The following is a 23686-nucleotide window of genomic DNA, read 5'->3' as shown; positions in this document are numbered from 1 at the left end:
GGTACGTTGGTGAGGAGCCATGCCCTGGTGATGAGCAGTAGGTCGCTCATCTGTGCTCGGGGGGAGGCGTCAGGTACGAACCTACAGTCGTGGAACCGTTGATCCCGATGGCCCAGGCTTGTCTGGTAACGTCGGAGTATCTTCTGTTTGAGTCTGCCGTAGTTATCAACCTGTTCGTCGTTCAGGTCCCAATACGCATTTTGGGCATTCCCAGAGAGGAACGGGGCCAGCAGACATGCCCACTGTGGCCTTGGCCATCCTTCCCGTAGTGCTGTTCGTTCAAATGTACAGAGGTATATTTCGAGGTCATTGTCTTCCATTTGCTTGATTAAAAACTGGTAGTGATGTGGTCCAGATGCTCCTCCTGGCAGCTTCCTAACTTCCTCAACAAGGCGGACCTTTCGTAGTCGCTGTTACTCCAAAGTTCGTTCCTGAACTGCCTGTTGTGCTTGTTGGACCCGAACAAACCCAGCCATGCTGATACTGTGCAAACATCAACCCTGATCTGACCACATTATCAGAGTGCCTGCATTCTCCACCACTTGTGGCAGAGCAGGGGGTTTGGTGAAGACGTTTAACTAGATCAGACACGGACAGAGTATGATTAGCTGGGTTTCAAGGGTGTTTATTAAATAATAAATCAAAAAGAAAAGAACAGGACTCCCCCATGAAACCCTTTCCGGGATACCTTCTCCTGTGCTCCGGGTCTTTCTGTATCCTGTCGGGCACACAAACTCAACTCCCTTGACTTAGCTCGGGTAACCGTATCTAACCACATGAAAGTCCACTAGTCCTCTTCGTGTGTGCTGCCCTTCTGGCAGCTTTATGGGCCTCGCACAGCTGGTGAGCAATCTGCCCTTGATATTTCATCAGCTCCCAATCAGCCCCAATTAGTCCTGTTTGGAGAGCCCGTCGAGATCTGGCACATCCAAAAGATGGAGCCACAGCCTTGTGATGTATACTCCATCTGTTACCAGGCCTCGACGAGTCTCCCCCTGGTGGCTGACCTGCTGTACGCCACACTAGGTAAAGCTTCTCCTTATCTCAGCTCACTAGTCACCATGGCAACACCCACCCATAGCACGCGCTCCAGCAGGTATATTTCATTGGTCATCCCCATAGCCAACACCTCCTTTGGCCACCTTTCCTTCCAGTTCTCTGCTACAAATGACAGGAAAGAATTGTAAAAATCACTGAAGCTGGAGACTCGTATCTCCCTCTCTAACTTTAAACATCAGAGCAGCTCACAGATCATTGCACCTGTACATAGCCCATCTGTAAATAGCCCATCCAACTACCTCATCCCCATATTGTTATTTATTTTTTTGCTCCTTTGCACACCAGTATCTCTACTTGCACATTCATCTTCTGCACATCTATCACTCCAGTGTTTAATTGCTAAATTGTACTACCTCCCTGATCTTACCTCATTTGAACACACTGTATATATAATTTTATATTGTGTCACGTGTTATGGGCATCATTGTGGAGGCTGGTGTCCATGGCCTTGTGAGTTTAGCAGATGACGGATAGGGTTCAAAGGCAGTAAGAGGTTGGTAGGGGTAAGGGTAGGGGTGTGTTTAGCCCCATCTGTGGCAGGCCCCTGGCTTATAGGTCTCTGAAAGACCGGGACCAGACTGACAATACTGTAGCTAAACGAATGAAAGGTGGGGAGAACACAAAAATAACTTTGTGCCTGCCTTAGGTGTTGATTTAGCTCTCTGTCTCTGAGCACGGGTTTCCAGGTGCAGGGCTCAGCAAGCCCCAGACCCTGTTATTGGGTTTAACCATAGGGGCACAGTGCAAACAGCCCATCAACCTGCCTGGCTGGAGGGCAGAGGGAGGGTGGCAGGGGCACAGCAATGTGTCTGGGACATAAGAGGGCCAGGGCGGGTTCCAGGGCCCCGATGAACACGGCCAGAATGTGATTGGATGTGATTAATGATTGGAGACATGTAAACTCATCACTGACAAGCTCACACAGACAAGTACGGAGAGTAGTGACCCCTGTATAGTGCCCTCTGTTCACACATCAACAGACTGGAGGAAATGTTCAGAGAAAGAGACAAAATATGATTATTTTTCAGATAGAGAAATGTATATTTCAACAAATGCTTGTTGGAATATACAGTACCTTGCAAAAGTGACATAAGGACAGTGTTTAAATCTTAAGAAGTTTGACGTTAAGACTTTGACACCTTGATACTTTGACACCTCATCAGTATCATGTTGTATTTCTCTTTGTGCAAACAAGAAAAATAGAAATATACAAAAGACATTTTTAAGCTCATCCATGTCCTCCTGTAGTTCTCACCCCTCTTACTCTCTATCCAATACTGGCCTCCATCGTTGTCCAAACCAAATGTCTACCTGTGGCCTATTTATAGTGCTCAAGCTCTGATTTTTCAGTGAACTCATTAGCTAAAAGTGTTTTCACATATGTCAATGGGGAAAGGCAATTGGTGAAATAGTGTAGCAATATAGAGACCAATGTTTACAGTTTTGCTAGATGTGTGTTATTAAATTGCAAACTGAGTGTAAAGCAGTGAGTTGTGTTTACAGTTTTGAAAAAAGTGTGTTATAAAATTACAAACGGAGTGTAAAGCAGAGAACGTACATTCAGTTTGGCACACTTGGTAAATGCATTGGCTACAAGTGTTAATAGTTTCAGTGATAGTGCTTCAAGAATCACTGTTAGTGTTTAAGCATTCCGAAAAAAAACTGTAAGCATACCAGACAGCACCATTTTCTTGTTTTTCAATTTACGGATAGCCAGGGGCAGATCAGAGGCAGTATGGATGACCGTGGATGTTGTCTTGATGTGCATTCAAAATGTAACAAGTTTCTATGGTTATATATGTGTTCCCTCTCTTGTAGTGTGTCTTATTGCCCGTTTTACTATCGTCCTGGGCTTATAGATCGAGTCAATCCTTCATCAGATGATCCGCAACATGTCGACTGAAGCGATTTAATTAATTAATGCATTTGAACGTTTTTAATATTGTGATAGTGAAGAGCAAAATTCCTCTCAAGAGATTTAACATTGCAGTTACACCAACTGGTACACAATTGTGGTAAGAGAACAGGTGAAGAATGTTACCCTTCTACACACACAGATCCATAAAATGTCCTTGTACAGTAGTAGATCTAATTAAATTTAGAGGATTGTACATTAATCTCTAAGTGGCTTTTATTCAAATATAATGCAGGATTAATAAAAATAACTGTTTTAAAATGTGTATGTTTATTAAGTAGTCATGCTTGTCTCAGAGCAGCGTGGAACAATGCTGATATAGTTGACCACACGTAGGCCATTGCTTGTTGGGGGAATTTCACACAGATCAGACTGGCTCAATATTTATATCCTGTATATACATACTCTCTCTCTCTCTCTCTCTCTCTCTCTCTCTCTCTCTCTCTCTCTATATATATATATATATATATATATATATATATATATATAATAATACAAATATTGATATACATAATCAATTGTTTATTTAGTGGGACTACAAATGTGAATTCATATTTACAAAACAATTTGCAAAACAAAACACATGATAAAATTGCAACATTTCTGCAGACATGTCAGACCATAATAAATAATACATTAACTTTGTATAGTGCTTTTCATTACAAATTCCAACGAGACTATTCAAGCCATCGACTCACTGATGTTTGAAGACGATGAGCGATCGGCAAATTAAGTCTGGAATCTGCTGGCATCACAGCACAACATAAACATCACTCTAGTCACAGTCAGGAGACAGTTGAAGAAACCTGAGTGGACTTATGGAAATGCTCTATCAGACATTGCATATACTGTATAAATGTATTTTTTTCTTCAAGCTTTTTTAACTAGGCAAGTCAGTTTAACAACAAATTATTAATTACAATGACGGCCTGCCCCAGCAAAACTCATGATGACGCTGGGCCAATTCTGTAGTTTCGACCCAAACAAAGTACTTTGCGTCCTACAGGCCGAGGGATGGATCAAACCTGGCAAAACTATTTTCATCATTATTTTATTAATTAAATCATAAAGATGTTGATGAAGAAGCCACATTTGCCTCAGGATCCAATCCCAGTTGGTATTATGTGGAACCATGCGTTTTTTCGGTACGCTCTTTGTCCACTGATTTCCGAATCTGAGACGACAGGGTAATTAACAAAAGGCTGAGCTGTGTTTTGCTATATTTCACTTGTGATTTCATTAATATTTTCTAGTAAGATTATTTGAACGTTGCGCTATGCTATTTAGCGTAGTTGATGACAATTAATCCGGATCCGGGATGGGTGGTTCCAAAGAGTTAAGAAGAGGTATATCTGATTTCCGGTGCTCCATCCCACCACTTCCACCATATCTCACCTAGATTAGGCCAGAAGGCTATACTGGATAAACAAGGAGATGATTTAGTTTTCAAATAACCGAAAGTGAGCGGTTGTAATTTTTTACATTTAATTCGGCCCTCGAATTCATATTCATTACATAAATAGGCCCATGTGCATCTTCATCAGAAGAACCACAAAAAGCTAAAGGTGTCACGGCTGTCGAAAGAAGCGGACCAAGGTGCAGCGTGGTGAGAATACATTTTCCTTTTTATTATAAAAATGATGCCAACAAAACAACAAAACAGCCGTGAAGCTTACAGGGCACATTGCCTCAAACAAAGTTAACTACCCACAAACACAGTTGGGAAAAAGGGCTGCCTAAGTATGGTTCCCAATCAGAGGCAACGGCAGCTGTCCCTGATTGAGAACCATACCCGGACAAAACAAAGAAATACAAAAACATAGATAATGGAACATAGAATGCCCATCCAAATCACACCCTGACCAAACCAAAATAGAGACATAAAAAGGCTCTCTAAGGTCAGAGCGTGACAGTACCCCCACCCCCAAAGGTGCGGACTCCGGCCGCAAAAGCTGAACCTATAGGGGAGGGTCTGGGTGGGCATCTATCCACGGTGGCGTCTCAGGTGCGGGACGCAGACCCCGCTCCAACACTGGCTCACCCCACTTTGGTGGCACCTCTGGTGCGGGGACCCTCGTCGCCGACCCCGGACTGGGGACCCCCGCTGCCGACCCCGGACTGGGGACCCTCGCTGCCGACCCCCGACTGGAGGCTTCGTGCCATGTATCACCACTGGAGGCTTCTTCCATGGATCATCACTGGAGGCTTCGTGCCATGGATCATCACTGGAGGCTTCTTGCCATGGATCATCACTGGAGGCTTCGTGCCATGGATCATCACTGGAGGCTTTGTGCCATAGATCATCACTGGAGGCTTCTTGCCATGGATCATCACTGGAGGCTTCTTGCCATGGATCATCACTGGAGGCTTCGTGCCATGGATCATCACTAGAGGCTTTGTGCCATAGATCATCACTGGAGGCTTCTTGCCATGGATCATCACTGGAGGCTTCTTGCCATGGATCATCACTGGAGGCTTCGTGCCATGGATCATCACTGGAGGCTTTGTGCCATAGATCATCACTGGAGGCTTCTTACCATGGATCATCACTGGAGGCTTCTTGCCATGGATCATCACTGGAGGCTTTGTGCCATGGATCATCACTGGAGGCTTTGTGCCATGGATCATCACTGGAGGCTTCTTGCCATGGATCATTGCTGGAGGCTTCTTGCCATGGATCATCACTGGAGGCTTTGTGCCATGGATCATCACTGGAGGCTTCTTACCATGGATCATCACTGGAGGCTTCATGCTGTGGCTCATCACTGGAGGCTTCTTGCCATTGATCATCACTGGAGGCTTTGCGCCATGGATCATCACTGGAGGCTTCTTGCCATGGATCATCAATGGAGTGGAGAGACACACAGGAGGCCTGGGTCTGGGAGCAGGCACAGGACTCACCAGGCTGGGGAGAGATACAGGAGGCTTTGTCCATGGCCGAGGCACCAGATACACTGGGCCGTGGAGGAGCACTGGAGGTCCTGCACAACCCATCCTGGCTGGGTGGTTATCTTCGCCCTGCAAATGCGGGGCGCTGGCACAGAACGCACTGGGCTGTGCAGACATAGCGGAGACACAGTTTGCAGAGCCGGCGCAGGGTATTCTGGGCCGAAGAGAAGCACTGGAGACCAGGCGCGCTGAGACAATCCGTCCTGGCTGGATGCTCACACTAGCCAGGCAGATGTGGGGAGCTGGGATGTAGCTCACCAGGCTGTGAACGCGCACTGGAGACACCGTGCGCTCCACCACATAACACTGTGCCTGACCAGTACGACGCTCGCAACGGTAAGCACAGGGAGATCTCCAACCTGACTCAGCCAAACTTCCCGTGTGTCCCCCCAGTTTTTTTGTTGTCTCACATTCCCCTATTTTGAGACTTCTCTCAATTTGAAATGACAAGTTTGAACTTGTTATGGCTGCAATCCCGTTAATGGGATAATTGTCATCAAGAACCGCTGAATTGCATAGCGCTACATTCAATGAATATTAAGAAAATATTTATATTCATGAAATCACAAGTGCAATATAGGAAAACACAGCTTAGCCTTTTGTTAATCCACCTGTCATGTCAGATTTTGAAAATATAGTAAGTTTATCGATCGCTCGACAAAACATTAAGTACACTTAGCATCAAGGTGCTTGGTCACGAAAATCTGAAAAGCAATCAAATTAATCGTTTACCTTTGATCTTCGGATGTTTTCACTCACGAAACTCCCAGTTACACAATAAATGTTCCTTTTGTCTCATAAAGATTATTTTTAGATCCAAAATACCTCCGTTTGTTTGGCGCGTTATGTTCAGAAATCCAAAGGAAAGAGCGATCACGACAACATAGACAAATTCCAAATAGCTTCCGTAATATCACCTCCACCCTACCTGACACCCTAGACCCACTCCAATTTGCTTACCGCCCAAATAGGTCCACAGACGATGCAATCTCAACCACACTGCACACTGCCCTAACCCATCTGGACAAGAGGAATACCTATGTGAGAATGCTGTTCATCAACTACAGCTCGGCATTTAACCTCTTGGGGATAGGTCTACTGCCCCCGCTGGAGTAATTGCGTGCCCATAGTAAACATAATTTTTTTTGGTCAAAAGTTGCTAATATATGCAAATAAAAAATATTATTGAATGGAAAACACTCTAAAACTTCTAAAACCGTTTAAAGTATGTCTGTATGTAAAGCAGAACTCAGGGCAGGGCAGTCATTCTCCCAAACTCTCTCTTGTCATCATAAAAGTTGGCCCAACTTTGATGTCATCGCCTCCACCCTACCCAAGCAGTTACAGGTCTGGGAAGAGTCTCTGTGTTTTCAGATCTCAGCTTTCAATGGGGCTTCTCATTGTGAGAATCGCGCGCTCACGAGAGTTTTGGCGGGCCGAAACCTTTCGGTCACGCGAAAAAACAGGTCACTTTTATGCGCGCTCTGCTCAGGTCCTGTCTTTTTTCCAAGATCGATTATACAATGCATGCGATTCTGTTCGTCCTCACGATTGCTGTACACCTTTATAACATGTTAAAGCTTGATTATGAAGTTAGTTTGACAAGTTTAATCGACATATAATATGTAAGTTTGACGTTTTGGTGCGCACCCTGGGTCTCGACCCTGCCCTGTGTAACTGGGTACTGGACTTCCTGACGGGCCGCCCCCAGGTGGTGAGGGTAGGCAACAACATCTCCACCCCGCTGATCCTCAACACTGGGGCCCCACAAAGGTGCGTTCTGTGCCATCTCCTGTATTCCCTGTTCACCCACGACTGCGTGGCCACGCACGCCTCCAACTCAATCATCAAGTTTGCAGACGACACAACAGTGGTAGGCTTGATTACCAATAATGATGAGACGGCCTACAGGGAGGAGGTGAGGGCCAACGGAATGTGGTGTCAGGAAAATAACCTCACAATCAACGTCAACAAAACTAAGTAGATGATTGTGGACTTCAGGTAACAGCAGAGGGAACACCCCCCTATCTACATCGATGTAACAGTAGTGGAGAGGGTAGTAAGTTTTAAGTTCCTCGGCATACACATCACAGACAAACTGAATTGGTCCACCCACACAGACAGCATTGTGAAGAAGGCGCAGCAGCGCCTCTTCAACCTCAGGAGGCTGAAGAAATTTGTCTTGTCACCAAAGGCACTCAGATGCACAATCGAAAGCATCCTGGCGGGCTGTATCACCGCCTATTACGGCAATTGCTCCGCCCACAACCGTAAGGCTCTCCAGAGGGTAGTGAGGTCTGCACAACGCATCCCCGGGGGCAAACTACCTGCCCTCCAGGACACCTACACCACCCGATGTTACAGGAAGGCCATAAAGATCATCAAAGTAAAACAACCAGCCGAGCCACTGCCTGTTAAACCCACTATCATCCAGAAGGTGAGGTCAGTACAGGTGTATCAAAGCTGGGACCGAGAGACTGAAAAACAGCTTCTATCTCAAGGCCAACAGACTGTTAAACAGCCACCACTAACATTGAGTGGCTGCTGCCAACACACTGACACAACTCCAGCCACTTTAATAATGGGAATTGATGGGAAATGATGTAAAATATATCACTAGCCACTTTAAACAATGCTACCTAATATAATGTTTACATACCCAACATTATTCATCTCATATGTATACGTATATACTGTACTCTATACCATCTACTGCATCATTATGTAATACATGTATCACTAGCCACTTTAACTATGCCACTTTGTTTACATACTCATCTCATATGTATACACTGTACTCGATACCATCTACTGTATCTTGCCTTTGCCACTCTGTACCATCACTCATTCATATATCTTTATGTGCATATTCTTTATCCCCCTACACTTGTGTGTATATGACAGTAGTTTGGGAATTGTTAGTTAGATTACATGTTGGTTATTACTGCATTGTCAGAACTAGAAGCACAAGCATTTCGCTACACTCGCATTAACTGCTAACCATGTGTATGTGACAAATAAAATTGGATTTGATTTGATTTGATTTGGCACACACACACACTCAGTGCTCTCTCAACCCACCTGCTCACTTAACAGCACTACTCTCACTTCTCACTTGTATTAGATAATTCCTCTGAAATGATGTTGCCAAAAATATGATATCAAAAATCCCTCGAGCTTGAAATAGAATCATAATTAACTAAATGTTAACATTGTGTTGCATAACAGTAAGTGTTTATGCTATCTAATCACTGCCTTTTCACTGCAGCCCTGCATTAGGCCCAATAAATACACAGAGCTTTAGTTTACTGAATTTTTATTTTACCAGGCAAGTCAGTTAAGAACAAATTCTTATTTTCAATGACAGCCCAGGAACAGTGTGTTAACTCCCTGTTCAGGGGAAGAACGACAGATTTGTAGCTTGTCAGCTCGGGGGTTTGAACTTGCAACATTCCGGTTACTAGTCCAGCCTCTAACCACTAGGCTACCCTGCCACCCCAATGACTACAACAATCTCATCTCTCAGTCCTATCTGGTTTGTGTTTGTACATTTGTTGATTCAATTCACATGCCACTTCTCAAAAGCTTTTTTTGTGCTGACAGTCAAAGGCTCATAATTATTATGTTTGTAGTGGGTTGTGTTGAAGTCAGACTCAACATGGACAGACAATGTGCTCATCTGGGTCAGGCTCAGGCGTCTTACTGAACACCAGGTACTCTGGATATGGTGTTCGTCTTGTAAAACATTTAATTAAAGTAAGACAAATTAAGAATCCAGAACACTGGAACGAGCCTCTTTTCAAAATGAGAATAATGTTTTTTCATTGACTACACTTAAATGCAACAACTAGAACTTCTAGCACCTATACAGAACCTTCTAGCACCTTCTAGCACCCATAACCATTCACACATTTTGTTACGTTACAGCCTTATTCTAAATATATATATTTTTAAATCCTCATTAATACCCCACAGTGACAAAGCGAAAACAGAATCCGATGGTCACTCTGACAGAGCTCCAGAGCAAAGATCTCTGCAGCACTTCACCAATCAGGCCGTTATGGTAGAGTGGCCAGACAGAAGCCACCTCTCTGTAAAAGGCACATGACACCTAAAGGACTCTCAGACCATGAGAAAAAATATTATTTGGTCCGATGAAATCAAGATTGAACTATTTAGCCTGAATCATTACATCTAGAGGAAACCTGGTACCATCCTTACGGTGAAGCATGGTGGTGCAGCATCATGCTGTGGGGATGTTTTTCAGCTGCAGAGACTAGGAGACTAGTCAGGAGCAAAGTACAGAGAGATCCTGCTCCGGGGCACTCAGGACTTCAGACTGGGGTGAAGGTTCCCCTTCCAACAGGACAACGACCCTAAGCACACAGCCAAGACAATGCAGGAGTGGCTTCGGGACAAGTCTCTGAATGTCCTTGAGTGGCCCAGCCAGAGCATGGACTTGATCCCGATCTAACATCTCTAAGGCTTAGAAATAGAGCTAAGTTCCTCCCAGACCAAGGCATCCATCTCCATGTGGACCAGTCCAAGCACATGCTGTGGTCTGGACAATGTTTTTTCTGTCTCTCATTGACTATAAAAAACACATTTGAGGCCAGTGCGACTCTTGGTTTTCACAAGAGCACAACTCTCTGTGATAGTGTTTTGCACAATGCCAGGGTAAACACACTGATCATACTCCACCACACACCACTTTCTGATCAATGAGACACAGGAACAGAAGCAACTGAGTATCCTACAAGTATTTTTTTAATAATACTTTTTTATTTCACCTTTAATTAACTAGGTAGGCCAGTTGAGAACAAGTTCTCATTTACAACTGCATCCTGGCCAAGATATAGCAAAGCAGTGCGACAAAACAATAACACTGAGTTACACATGGGATAAACAAACGTACAGTCAATAACACAATAGAAAATCTGTATACAGTGTATGCAAATGAAGTAAGGAGGTAAGGCAATAAATTGGCCATAGTGGCTAAGTAATTACAATTTAGCAATTGACACTGGAGTGATAGATGTGCAGAGTGAGGATGTGCAAGTAGAAATACTGGTGTGCAAAACTTTTACAGTGTCCCAAAACTTTTTGGAATTAGTGCTGCAGCAGGATGCAAATTTCTGTTTGAAAAAGCTAGCCTTAGCTTTCCTAACTGACTGTGTATATTGGTTCCTGACTTCCCTGAAATGTTGCATATCGTAGGGGCTATTTGATGCTAATACGCCACGGGATGTTTTTGTGCTGGTCAAGAACAGTCAAGTCTGGGGTGAACCAAAGGCTATATCTGTTCTTAGTTCAACATCTTTTGAAAGGGGCATGCTTATTTAAAATGGTGAGGAAGGCACTTTTGAAGAACAACTAGGCATCCTCTACTGATGGGATGAGGTCAATATCCTTTCAGGATACCTAGGCTAGGTCGATTAGAAAGGCCTACTCGCAGAAGTGTTTTAGGGAGTGTTTGACAGTGATGAGGGGTGGTCGTTTGACCGCGGACCCATAACGGACGCAGCCAATGAGGCAGTGATCACTGAGATCCTGGTTGAAAACAGCAGAGGTGTATTTAGAGGGCAAGTTGGTCAGGATGATATCTATGAGGGTGCCAATGTTTACGGATTTGTGGTTTTACCTGGTAGGTTCCTTGATAGTTTGTGTGAGATTGAGGGCATCTAGCTTAGATGGTAGGATGGCCGGGGTGTTAAGCATATCCCAGTTTAGATAACCTAACAGTACGAACTCTGACGATAGATGGGGGGCAATCAATTCACATATGGTGTCCAGAGCACAGCTGGGAGCTGATGGGGGTCTATACTATAACAAGCGACAACAGTGAGAGACTTATGTCTGGAGAGATGGATTTTTAAAAGTAGTAGCTCAAACTGTTTGGGCATGGACCCGGATAGAAAGACAGAACTCTGCAGACTATCTCTACAGTAGATTTCTGCTCCGCCCCCTTTAGTAGTTTTATCTTGACAGAAAATGCTGTAATTGGGGATGGAAATTTCAGAATTGTTAGTGGCCTTCCTAAGCCAGGATTCGGACATGGCTAGGACATCAGCACTGAAAAAGCACTGAATAAAGCAAACTTAGGGAGGAGGCTTCTGATGTTAACATGCATGAACCCAAGGCTTTTCCGATTACAGAAGTAAACAAAGAGAGCACCTGGGGACACACAGGGCCTGGGTTAACCTCTCATCACCAGAGGAACAGAGGAGGAGTAGGATGAGGGCATGGCTAAAAGTTATAAGAACTGGTCGTCTATTGTTTTCGGAACAGAGAGTAAAAGTGTCATGTTTTGTCATATATTGTCATGTCTTGTCCTTGTGCTTCCTCTTCTATTCGTTTCCCCCTGCTGGTCTTATTAGGTTTCTTTCCCTCTCTTTCTATCCCTCTCTCTCCCCCTCCCTTTCTCCCTCTCTCGCTCTCTCTCTCTATCGTTCCGTTCCTGCTCCCAGCTGTTCCTCATTCTCCTAACTACCTCATTTACGCTTTCACACCTGTCCCCTATTTTGCCCTCTGATTAGAGTCCCTATTTCTCCCTCTGTTTTCCGCTTCTGTCCTTGTCGGATCCTTGTTTGATGTTTGCTGTTCTGTGTCCTTGTTCCGCCCTGTCGTGTTTCTGCCTTCTTCAGATGCTGCGTGTGAGCAGGTATCTATATCAGCTACGGCCTGCGCCTTCCCGAAACGACCTGCAGTCTGTGGTCGCGTATCCAGTTGTTCCCCTCTACTGCCTAGAGGATTTCAGTTTTCCTGTTTGACTTTACCTGAGATTATATCCAGGATTATCGTTTTTGTTATAGACTGGAATAAAGACTCTGTTTCTGTTAAGTCGCTTTTGGGTCCTCATTCACCAGCATAACAGAAGGATCCGACCAAGAATGGACCCAGCGACTACGGATTCTCTCTACTCTGCTGTCGAGTTCCAGGGAGCGGCAGACACGAGCAGGAATTGTCTGCTGCTCGTCATGCCGCTGAGACCCTGGCCGCTCAGGTCTCCGACCTCTCAGGACAGTTTCAGAGTCTTCGTCTCGTGCCACCAGCTACTTCCTGGTCTTCCGAGTCTCCGGAACCTAGGGTTAATAACCCACCATGTTACTCTGGGCAGCCCACTGAGTGCCGCTCCTTTCTCACCCAGTGTGATATTGTGTTCTCTCTCCAGCCCAACACATACTCAAGAGAGAGAGCTCGGATCGCCTACGTCATATCACTCCTTACTGGACGGGCTCGGGAGTGGGGCACAGCTATCTGGGAGGCAAGGGCTGAGTGTACTAACGAGTATCAGAACTTTAAAGAGGAGATGATACGGGTTTTTGATCGTTCTGTTTTTTGGGAAAGAAGCTTCCTGGTCCCTGTCTTCCCTATGTCAAGGTAATCGATCCATAACGGATTACTCTATAGAGTTTCGCACTCTTGCTGCCTCCAGTAACTGGAACGAGCAGGCGTTGCTCACTCGTTTTCTGGAGGGACTCCACGCTAAGGATGAGATTCTCTCCCGGGAGGTTCCATCCAGCGTGGATTCTTTGATTGAACTCGCTATTCGCATTGAACGACGGGTAGATCTTCGTCACCGAGCTCTTGGAAGAGAGCTCGCGTTAACTGTGTCCCCACTCTCCCCGACACTACCATCTGTCCCCACTGACTCAGGTGTTGAGCCCATGCAGCTGGGGGGTATTCGCATCTCGACTAAGGAGAGGGAACGGAGAATCACCAACCGCCTCTGTCTCTATTGCGGTTCTGCTGGTCATTTTGTCATTTCATGTCCAGTTAAAGGCCAGAGCTCATCAGTAAGCGGAGGGCGACTGATAAGCGCTACTACTCTGTCCTCTCCGTCAAGTACCTGTACTACCTTGCCGGTCCATCTACGCTGGACCGGATCGGCAGCTTCCTGCAGTGCATTAATAGACTCTGGGGCGGAGGGCTGTTTTATGGACGAAGCCTGGGCTCGGGAACATGACATTCCTCTCAGACAGTTAGGGGAGCCCACGGTCATGTTCGCCTTGGATGGTAGTCCTCTCCCCAGTATATTATGTGAAACACTACCTTTAACCCTCACAGTATCTGGTAACCATAGTGAGACCATTTCTTTTTTCATTTTTCATTCACCTTTTACACCTGTTGTTTTGGGTCATCCCTGGCTAGTGTGTCATAATCCTTCTTTTGATTGGTCTAGTAATTCTATCCTTTCCTGGAACGTTTCTTGTCATGTGAAATGTTTAATGTCTGCTATTCCTCCTGTTTCTTCTGCTCCCTCTTCACAGGAGGAACCTGGTGATTTGACAGGAGGGCCGGAGGAATATCATGATCTGCGCACGGTCTTCAGTCGGTCTAGAGCCACCTCCCTTCCTCCTCACCGGTCGTATGATTGTTGTACTGATCTCCTCAAGAAGCGTTTTGCATCCGCTCCTATCCTTGTTGCACCTGACGTCACTAAACAGTTCATTGTCGAGGTAGACGCGTCGGGGTGGGCGTGGGAGCCATTCTGTCCCAGCGCTCCCATACTGACGATGGGGTCCACCCTTGCGCGTATTTTTCTCATCGCCTGTCGCCGTCGGAACGTAACTATGATGTGGCTAACCGCGAACTGCTCGCCATCCGTTTAGCCCTAGGCGAATGGCGACAGTGGTTGGAGGGGGCGACCGTTCCTTTTGTCGTTTGGACTGACCAAAAGAACCTTGAGTACATCCGTTCTGCCAAACGACTCAATGCGCGTCAAGCTCGTTGGGCGTTGTTTTTCGCTCGTTTCGAGTTCGTGATTTCTTATCGCCCGGGTACTAAGAACACCAAGCCTGATGCTTTATTCCGTCTCTTCAGTTCTTCTGTAGCGTCTACCGACCCCGAGGGGATTCTCCCTGAGGGGCGTGTTGTCGGGTTGAATGTCTGGGGAATTGAGAGACAGGTCAAGCAAGCACTCACTCACACTCCGTCGCCGCGCGCTTGTCCTAGTAACCTTCTTTTCGTTCCTGTCTCTACTCGTCTGGCTGTTCTTCAGTGGGCTCACTCTGCCAAGTTAGCTGGCCACCCCGGCGTTCGGGGTACGCTTGCTTCTATTCGCCAGCGGTTTTGGTGGCCTACTCAGGAGCGTGACACGCGCCGTTTCGTGGCTGCTTGTTCGGACTGCGCGCAGAATAAGTCCGGTAACTTTTTTTCTGCTTCTGCTCCTGGCCTTGCTGGGTCTCAGTCTGTCCCCTGCCACCGCATCTCTCCTGGTCCTGCTCCTGCATTTGCTGTGTCTCAGTCTGTCCACAGCCACCGCCTCTCTCCTGTTCCTGGTCTTAGCCTTGCTGTGTCTCAGTCTGTCCCTAGTTGTTACTCTCCTGGCCTGTTTGGTCCTGATTGCTCTAACGCTTACAGTTCTCTACCCGTGTCTCATTTTTATAAGAGTAATAGCCCTAGATTCCCTCTTCATCGTCTTCCGTTACGGTCCTGAGGAGAGGAGTTGGGTTCTTTCTCGGGACGTGCTGGACCGTTTGTTGATCAATGATTTCCTCCGTTGCCGCCAGGGTTCCTCCTCGAGTGCGCCAGGAGGCGCTCGGTGAGTGGGGGGGTACTGTCATGTTTTGTCATATATTGTCATGTCTTGTCCTTGTGCTTCCTCTTCTATTCGTTTCCCCCTGCTGGTCTTATTAGGTTTCTTTCCCTCTCTTTCTATCCCTCTCTCTCCCCCTCCCTTTCTCCCTCTCTCGCTCTCTCTCTCTATCGTTCCGTTCCTGCTCCCAGCTGTTCCTCATTCTCCTAACTACCTCATTTACGCTTTCACACCTGTCCCCTATTTTGCCCTCTGATTATAGAGTCCCTATTTCTCCCTCTGTTTTCCGCTTCTGTCCTTGTCGGATCCTTGTTTGATGTTTGCTGTTCTGTGTCCTTGTTCCGCCCTGTCGTGTTTCTGCCTTCTTCAGATGCTGCGTGTGAGCAGGTATCTATATCAGCTACGGCCTGCGCCTTCCCGAAACGACCTGCAGTCTGTGGTCGCGTATCCAGTTGTTCCCCTCTACTGCCTAGAGGATTTCAGTTTTCCTGTTTGACTTTACCTGAGATTATATCCAGGATTATCGTTTTTGTTATAGACTGGAATAAAGACTCTGTTTCTGTTAAGTCGCTTTTGGGTCCTCATTCACCAGCATAACAAAAAGAAGCAGACTTCTGGGCGTGGTAGGATAGATTCAGGGTATAATGCACAGACAAGGGCATGGTAGGGTGCGAGTACAGTGGACTATCTCTCCTGGACAATCAGTGATGATCTGGAAGCACAGGAAATTCTAATTATGCACATTAGAATTATGTAATGATAGCATAATCTAGTGATGCATAGCATAGTGATAATATTTGTGTATAACAAATGTGAGATTCAACATAAAATAACCCACAACTATTACCTAGTGTATCTTCATTGTCCCACGGATTGTCTTCAGGTGATCCAGTAGGAGGGCCTCCATGTTCTCTATCTATTGCTCTGATATATAAGAGTTTGATAGCTGACTGATCTTTGACAGTTCCACAAATACAGTTCTTACATTTGGGAGGTAATTTCCTTGTGCCACAATTCCATCTGCTCTTTTCACAGCTGATCCTTAAACCATCAGCTGGGCCTTTTCCATGTCAGCTTCTAAGAAATTCTGTGTGAATCTCTGGAAGCCCATTTCAAAGGGAAGGGTGGAGAGATAGTCCAAATTATTTTTAGAGCTATACGGGATTGTAGGCCCATCACTCACAAAGTGTACAGCAGTAGCTGATGGGCTGAGCTCAAGGAAGTAGGCCAGTTGTTGTGAGACATGGGCCCAGATAGCAGAGGGATCATGCCGCATAGAAGAGCTCGGTGAGCAAAGTGAAACTGTATAATTTGTGATATATCCAACACTGGTGTGGAGGCTCACCTGCTTGTGAGAATCACCAAAATGAACTGCCTGGATTTCATTGCTGTATTCTCTTAATTCTCTCAGTTTGGAGTATTGTTGTCAATGTTTTACACGTTTCCCCAACTTCTATATCAATCCTTTGGAGAAGTCCTCCAGTAGAATCTGCAGTGTGTCAAACACCTTTACTTTTACTGGCAAATGTACAGTGAACTGTTTCCCTCTTTGTTTTTCCTTCTCTCTCTCCAGCTTTGTTTTTCCACTCAAATTTCCATTGTCTGCTCACCAGCATCAAAGTCAGATGTTTTAAGCTCTTTTGCTTGGCAAAGGAAGTACTCTCTGTATATGCGCTCTTTTTTGAGGTTCTCACAGCACAAAGACTGAATAAGGTTCTCAATGTTGCTGCAGCTGATCACTTTGTGATACTGTAGTTTGTCCGCCATGAACTGGAGGTTAAACGTGGGTTTTGCAGAGGCATGTCCTGGACTGCTGGCTTGACAACCCAAAAAATATGTATTTTGCAGAATTCATAGTAGGACATGTTAATCTCTGAATATTCTCTCTTAAATTTATGATACATGTTCTTAATTGCAGAGGTGTAAAGTACTTAAGTAAAAATACTTGAAAATACTGCTTAAGTATTTTTGGGGGTATCTGTACTTTACTTTGTATTTATATTTTTTTGTAAATCAAAATCAAATCGTATTTATTTATATAGCCCTTCGTACATCAGCTGATATCTCAAAGTGCTGTACAGAAACCCAGCCTAAAAACCCCAAACAGCAAGCAATGCAGGTGTAGTACTTTTACTTCATGACATTCCTAACGAAAATTATGTACTTTTTACTTCATACATTTTCCCTAACAACCAAAAGTACTCGTTACATTTTGAATTATTAGCAGGACAGAACAATTGTCTAATTCACACACTTATCAAGAGAACATCCCTGGTCATCCCTACTGCCTCTGATCTGGCGGACTCACTAAACACATGCTTAATTTGTAAATTATGTCTGAGTTTTGGAGCGTGCTGGTTTGCTGCTGGTTTGCTTTCTATAAGGAATTTGACATTTTTAATATTTTTACTTTTACCTTTGATACTTAAGTATATTTAAAACTAAATACTTGTAGACTTTTACTCAAGTAGTATTTTACTGGGTGACTTTCACTTTTACTTGAGTCATTTTCGGTAAATGACAAGTATGACAAATGGGTACTTTGTCCACCACTGCTGAATTGTGAAATTCAAGAAACGGTTCTACTTTTTCTTCTTGTTCCTCATTAGTATGTCCTTTTTCCTGTTGTTGCTCTACTGTTGTCATCACATTCATAGAATCAAGTGATTTTCTATTCTGTGGCTGTGCTAATTCTGTAACACTGATTTTTCCTGGAGTATTGAAGACTTGATGGCCTGTTTTCATTTGCAGTCGTTGCTTTTGCTGAAAATCCTAATCCAAATGCTAATTCTGATTGCGGCTTTGACCAGGCCATACTTTCTCAGGATGTTAACTCTGAGCATTTTTGAAGCCACTTGTTTGTCCTTGGCACTGTGCATTTTTGATACTTTAACTCTGCAATGATGGCATTTTTGAAACAATAAAATTATTGCTGTTTTGTCGTTGTCTTTGGGGAATCTTGTCTCTCCATTGTCTTCAACTGTTTTTACACCTTTTTTTCTATTTCTCAGCTTTCCGTAAAGCTTTATCAAGTTTGACATTTTTCATGCAAAGATCTCTGTATGTTTTTGAGCCAACTCTTCCAACCTTTTTTCTTCCAGCAAGTATTCAACTTTTCATTCCTGTTGCAGACGATGAGGAAGGGGTATCAGGGTGTGCATCAGGGGCAGTTATGTTAGCCTCATGTTCTGGCTGCAAGTCATCTGGTGACTGAGGTGGTGTGTTGCCTGATAGGTAGGTCTCCATTGCAACTGTTCTCTTTAAAGTCTGTCTTCTATTCCATTTGGGTTGCAGTTCCATTGCCTTTCTCTTTGTTCTCTCTTTGTAAACTCAGATATAGATTTCACTTCTCCCTCTTTTTTCTTCCAGGATCTCTCACTCTCTTTTTGTAGATGTTCCTGGTATTGTATAGGATATTTGTTTATTTTGTTTCTTTATGTCTGTTTTATGTGTCATCTTCTAAAAACAAAGATAAATATTACTTCGTTTTCAACTTGTGCACCCCTTGGAACATTTTGTAGATGTAATTGATTTAAAACATGATTTAGAAAGCCTAAATAAAAAGTTAAGTTAAGTTTGTGATGGAAATGACTGATGGAAAGTTTCTGGAGAAAAATGACAGGCTGCTTAGTATGCTTTCGCTAGTATTACAGCTAGCATATAGTTTACACCAAAAAATGAAACATTCTACCACAAATTAAAGAAATTGTAGCCTGTTTGGATATCACTGACAATAAGAATGTTCTCTACACAATCAATACTTACATAGAGCTTTCTTCAACTTCTGGACATCACATCGGGATCAGCCATGTGCTTCAGTGTCACAATATGTTTCCATGGTAGCTAAGTAACTAATGTTCTCTTGAAAAAGCTTTAACCTTTATTTAACTAGGCATGTCAACAAATTCATATTTACAATGACGGCCTAACCTGGCCAATTGTGCGCCACCCTATGGGACTCCCAATCACAGCCGGTTGTGATACAGGCTGGATTCAAACCAGGATGTCTGTAGTGACGCCTCAAGCACTGAGATGTAGTGCCTTAGACCTCTGCGCCACTCGGGAGCCCAGAAATTTGTCCTCAGTGGTGGAAATGACACCACAACCAAAGGACAGGTATAGTTTGTGTAAAAAACTGGGGAAAGAGCATACTCACAAAAAGTATTGATATAGATTGTATTTCATTGACTCTTTTGCAAGTCGATAACATTAAATAATGTGTCATTATTCATGTTTAGTCATAGAAAAACATAGCAAGAGCTCAAAAGTCTGGGTCAGGGACAAGGACAAGGGCAAAACATGTACAGTGCCTTGCGAAAGTATTCGCCCCCCTTGAACTTTGCAACCTTTTGCCACATTTCGGGCTTCAAACATAAAGATATAAAACTGTATTTTTTGTGAAGAATCAACAACAAGTGGGACACAATCATGAAGTGGAACAACATTTATTGGATATTTCAAACTTTTTTAACAAATCAAAAACTGGTGGAACCAAGTGAGGATTTGTTCAGTCAGCCACTTACATGAACACAGAGCTTGCTTATAGAACAGCACATAAATAGAACACCGAAATGTAGTTATAAGAAAAGCACAAACATAAGAATTCGCATTACACTTGTTTGACATTTTACTACATTGTTAGGAGCTAGTAACATAATCATTTCTCTGCACCCGCTATAACATCTGCTAAACTGTGTACGCGACCAATACACTTTGATTTGAGCAAGTTGTTTAGCAGTTTCAACAGCGGGCCCCGGTGGCAATACATTAATAAAATCTAAAGCTTACCTTGATTTGAAAGAGATGCTGTGTTGGATAGCCTTAGCCAGCTAGGTAACACATACAGCGTTCATCTCTATTTGAGTCAGGTTGTTAAATAGGCTAAATTAACTGCATTGGCTAAGTAAGTAAACTAAGAAAAAATATAAATACAAGAAAATACAACAAGCTCTCTGTTCCTCTATCTCTGCTTCTCCTTAATTTTTTAAAGAAATAATTTTGTTCAAAACTGTTCTACTATTGTCTCTCTTTGAGCTCCTTACACTTTATATACTGCAGTGCCACCTAGCTGTAGCTTAAATGCTTTCAGTACTGGGTTCATTCTCTGATCCTTTGATTGAATGAACAATGTGTTACTTCATACTGCAAGAGCTCTGATAGGTTGGAGGACGTCCTCCCGAGGTAGTCATAATTGCTGTGTAAGTCTACAGAAGGGGTGAGAATCATGAGCCTCTTAGGTTTTGTAATGAAGTCAATGTACCCAGAGGAGTAAAATAGCTGTCCTCCGGCTACACCTTGGTGCTATCCGTATAGGGTGCTGTTGAGGCTACTAAATTCCAGTCAGTTATTTGGTGACGTGAATATATTTAGTATAGTTTTATCTAAAAAGGATTATTCTTTTTATGAAATTCACTGAGTAGGATGGCCCTCCCCTGCCTCATTTTAGGAGCCTCCACTGGTGTGACATCCAGGGAAACAGTCTCACAGTGAGCTACACATGGTGGCATGATCAGATCAGTATGAGTCAGATCAGCATTGCAATGAATAGCTTCAACCAGACCCACTCTGATCAGCAGAGGGCGGGAGAAGGGAACTGGTGGAGGGTTGACAACTCACGCCCTGGTGTAAATCAAGGACAGAACATTCAGCTATCACCCAAGGAATGTGCCTTTGTCTACACAGACCTTTTCCCGCCTAAACTCTAACACGTTCTAAAGCGAATACTGGAACATTATTTCCAACGTAGAATGTGGGGAATGAGCAGAGGTGACCTAAAAGAACACTGATGTCAGTTTGGTTGTTATTTTGTGATGTCATAAAAAATGGATATACTTTAACTTGAAATGTATACACACTATATGTGTGAAGTGTCCATCCGATGAACGTGTCTTTTTTTAAAGAGACGGGTGTGATTTTAGAAATTAAAAGAGGAAATTATTTCTGTAACTTTGTACAAGTAAGTTGTCACCGCCCCCTGAGTGAGGTCAGAGAGCGTGTCAGCCTGGTGGAACCGCCCTTCTAAATGAACTGTATAAAATGATGGGTTAAGAATGAACATATCAGACCAGAATGACGTCGAGCTGCAGCTCACATTTAAAGTGGTTTAAACTTTGAATCTCAACACGAGGTAAAAACAATTAAGTTGCCTCCTGGACAATCAGTGGTACGGCTGATTAGCTGTCCTAAGTAAAATATCTCGTTAAGCGAATTTAAGTGGGACCATTCTACTACTCTCTTCAAACCATCGTATTCTACTACTCTCATCACCCCAACTGAAATCACCGGCATGGCTGGCTAGCCTGTCTTCCAAGAAGCATCTTTCAGAGAGAATGGAAGGAGAATAGTAGAACTCTGTACTTCTGTCCAGGACTACACGCAAGTCACCGGATACCGGATGACAGCAGAGGAGAACAACAGTAGAAGATGGGTGGGGAACCTGTAGGACAATCAGAGCCTTACAAGTGTGTCGCAAGAAGGCCCAACACCCTTTCCAAGAAGATCTGGTTCTTGTCAGAAATACACAAAGAACCAAGTCTTGACACGTGAATACATTCATGACTTTTTACTCCAAACGGGAGGTGGTTCTGTTACAGGAATTAAATTACTCTATGTTTTAATACCCAATTAAATTAAACACTCTGTCAATTCATAAGGATTTGTAAGACCCTTATTCTATAATAATGGACAGAGCCCAGTCTTAAAGTCAATCAGCAGAGTTTATTCACGAGAGTATTGAATACGATACAGTTTACCACAGGTTATAAACTGAAAATGACGTCATTAGTTTCAGCACCAACCCGTGCCATCTCCGTTCCAGTACAAAGGCTGTATCTCAAGCCTTCCCACATCCGTCTCCCTACCAATTTAATATAATTTACGGCTGAGCCAAGTTCATTCATTCCTACCAAGGAACAGACCGTCATTGTTCTAATCCTTGATTCATTCACACACATTATATTCAGTACTAAGATTAAGAAAGAAAATTCATACATATACAGTAACATAATAGTATTCTGATTAATCAAATCAAATCAAATGTATTTATATAGCCCTTCGTACATCAGCTGATATCTCAAAGTGCTGTACAGAAACCCAGCCTAAAACTCCAAACAGCAAACAATGCAGGTGTAAAAGCACGGTGGCTAGGAAAAACTCCCTAGAAAGGCCAAAACCTAGGAAGAAACCTAGAGAGGAACCAGGCTATGTGGGGTGGCCAGTCCTCTTCTGGCTGTGCCGGGTAGAGATTATAACAGAACATGACCAAGATGTTCAAATGTTCATAAATGACCAGCATGGTCAAATAATAATAAGGCAGAACAGTTGAAACTGGAGCAGCAGCACAGTCAGGTGGACTGGGGACAGCAAGGAGCCATCATGTCAGGTAGTCCTGGGGCACGGTCCTAGGGCTCAGGTCAGTTGAAACTGGAGCAGGAGCATGGCCAGGTGGACTGGGGACAGCAAGGAGTCCTCATGTCAGGTAGTCCTGGGACATGGTCCTAGGGCCCAGGCCAGTTGAAACTGGAGCAGCAGCATGGCCAGGTGGACTGGGGACAGCAAGGAGTCATCATGTCAGGTAGTCCTGGGGCATGGTCCTAGGGCTCAGGTCCTTCGAGAGAGAGAAAGAAAGAGAGAAGGAGAGAATTAGAGAACGCACACTTAGATTCACACAGGACACCTGAATAGGACAGGAGAAGTACTCCAGATAAACAAACTGATCCTAGCCCCCCGACACATAAACTACTGCAGCATAAATACTGGAGGCTGAGACAGGAGGGGTCAGGAGACACTGTGGCCCCATCCGAGGACACCCCCGGACAGGGCCAAACATATACATATACATATACAGTAACATAATAGTATTCGGATTAATACATATACAGTAACATAATAGTATTCCGATTAGTCAGTCCTGATTGAAATGTATACATAATTAGTCATCATTGACAAAAACTCCCTTAACAGGTTCATGTGCAAATTATATGATTACTGTGAGAATAATGTACCAAAGTCTGTCCTTCTCTCTCTCTCTCTCTCTCTCACCCTCTCCCTGTCTTTTGTGACAAACCGCCATGTTGTGTCAGTCTGCTAGGGACCTGTTTTGAATATATTAAGTGTGTAAGTTTATCCGTGTTACCATTTTAGTTAGCTTGTAAATAAATAATTAAACCAATTTGTGCAGTACTGAATCATAAGTACGGCCTGGGTTTTTGCAGATGCATGGAGGT

The sequence above is a fragment of the Oncorhynchus gorbuscha genome, linkage group LG03 (genome assembly GCF_021184085.1).
Source record: "Oncorhynchus gorbuscha isolate QuinsamMale2020 ecotype Even-year linkage group LG03, OgorEven_v1.0, whole genome shotgun sequence".
NCBI classification, from domain to species: Eukaryota; Metazoa; Chordata; class Actinopteri; order Salmoniformes; family Salmonidae; genus Oncorhynchus; species Oncorhynchus gorbuscha.
This window is presented reverse-complemented; position numbering follows the sequence as displayed.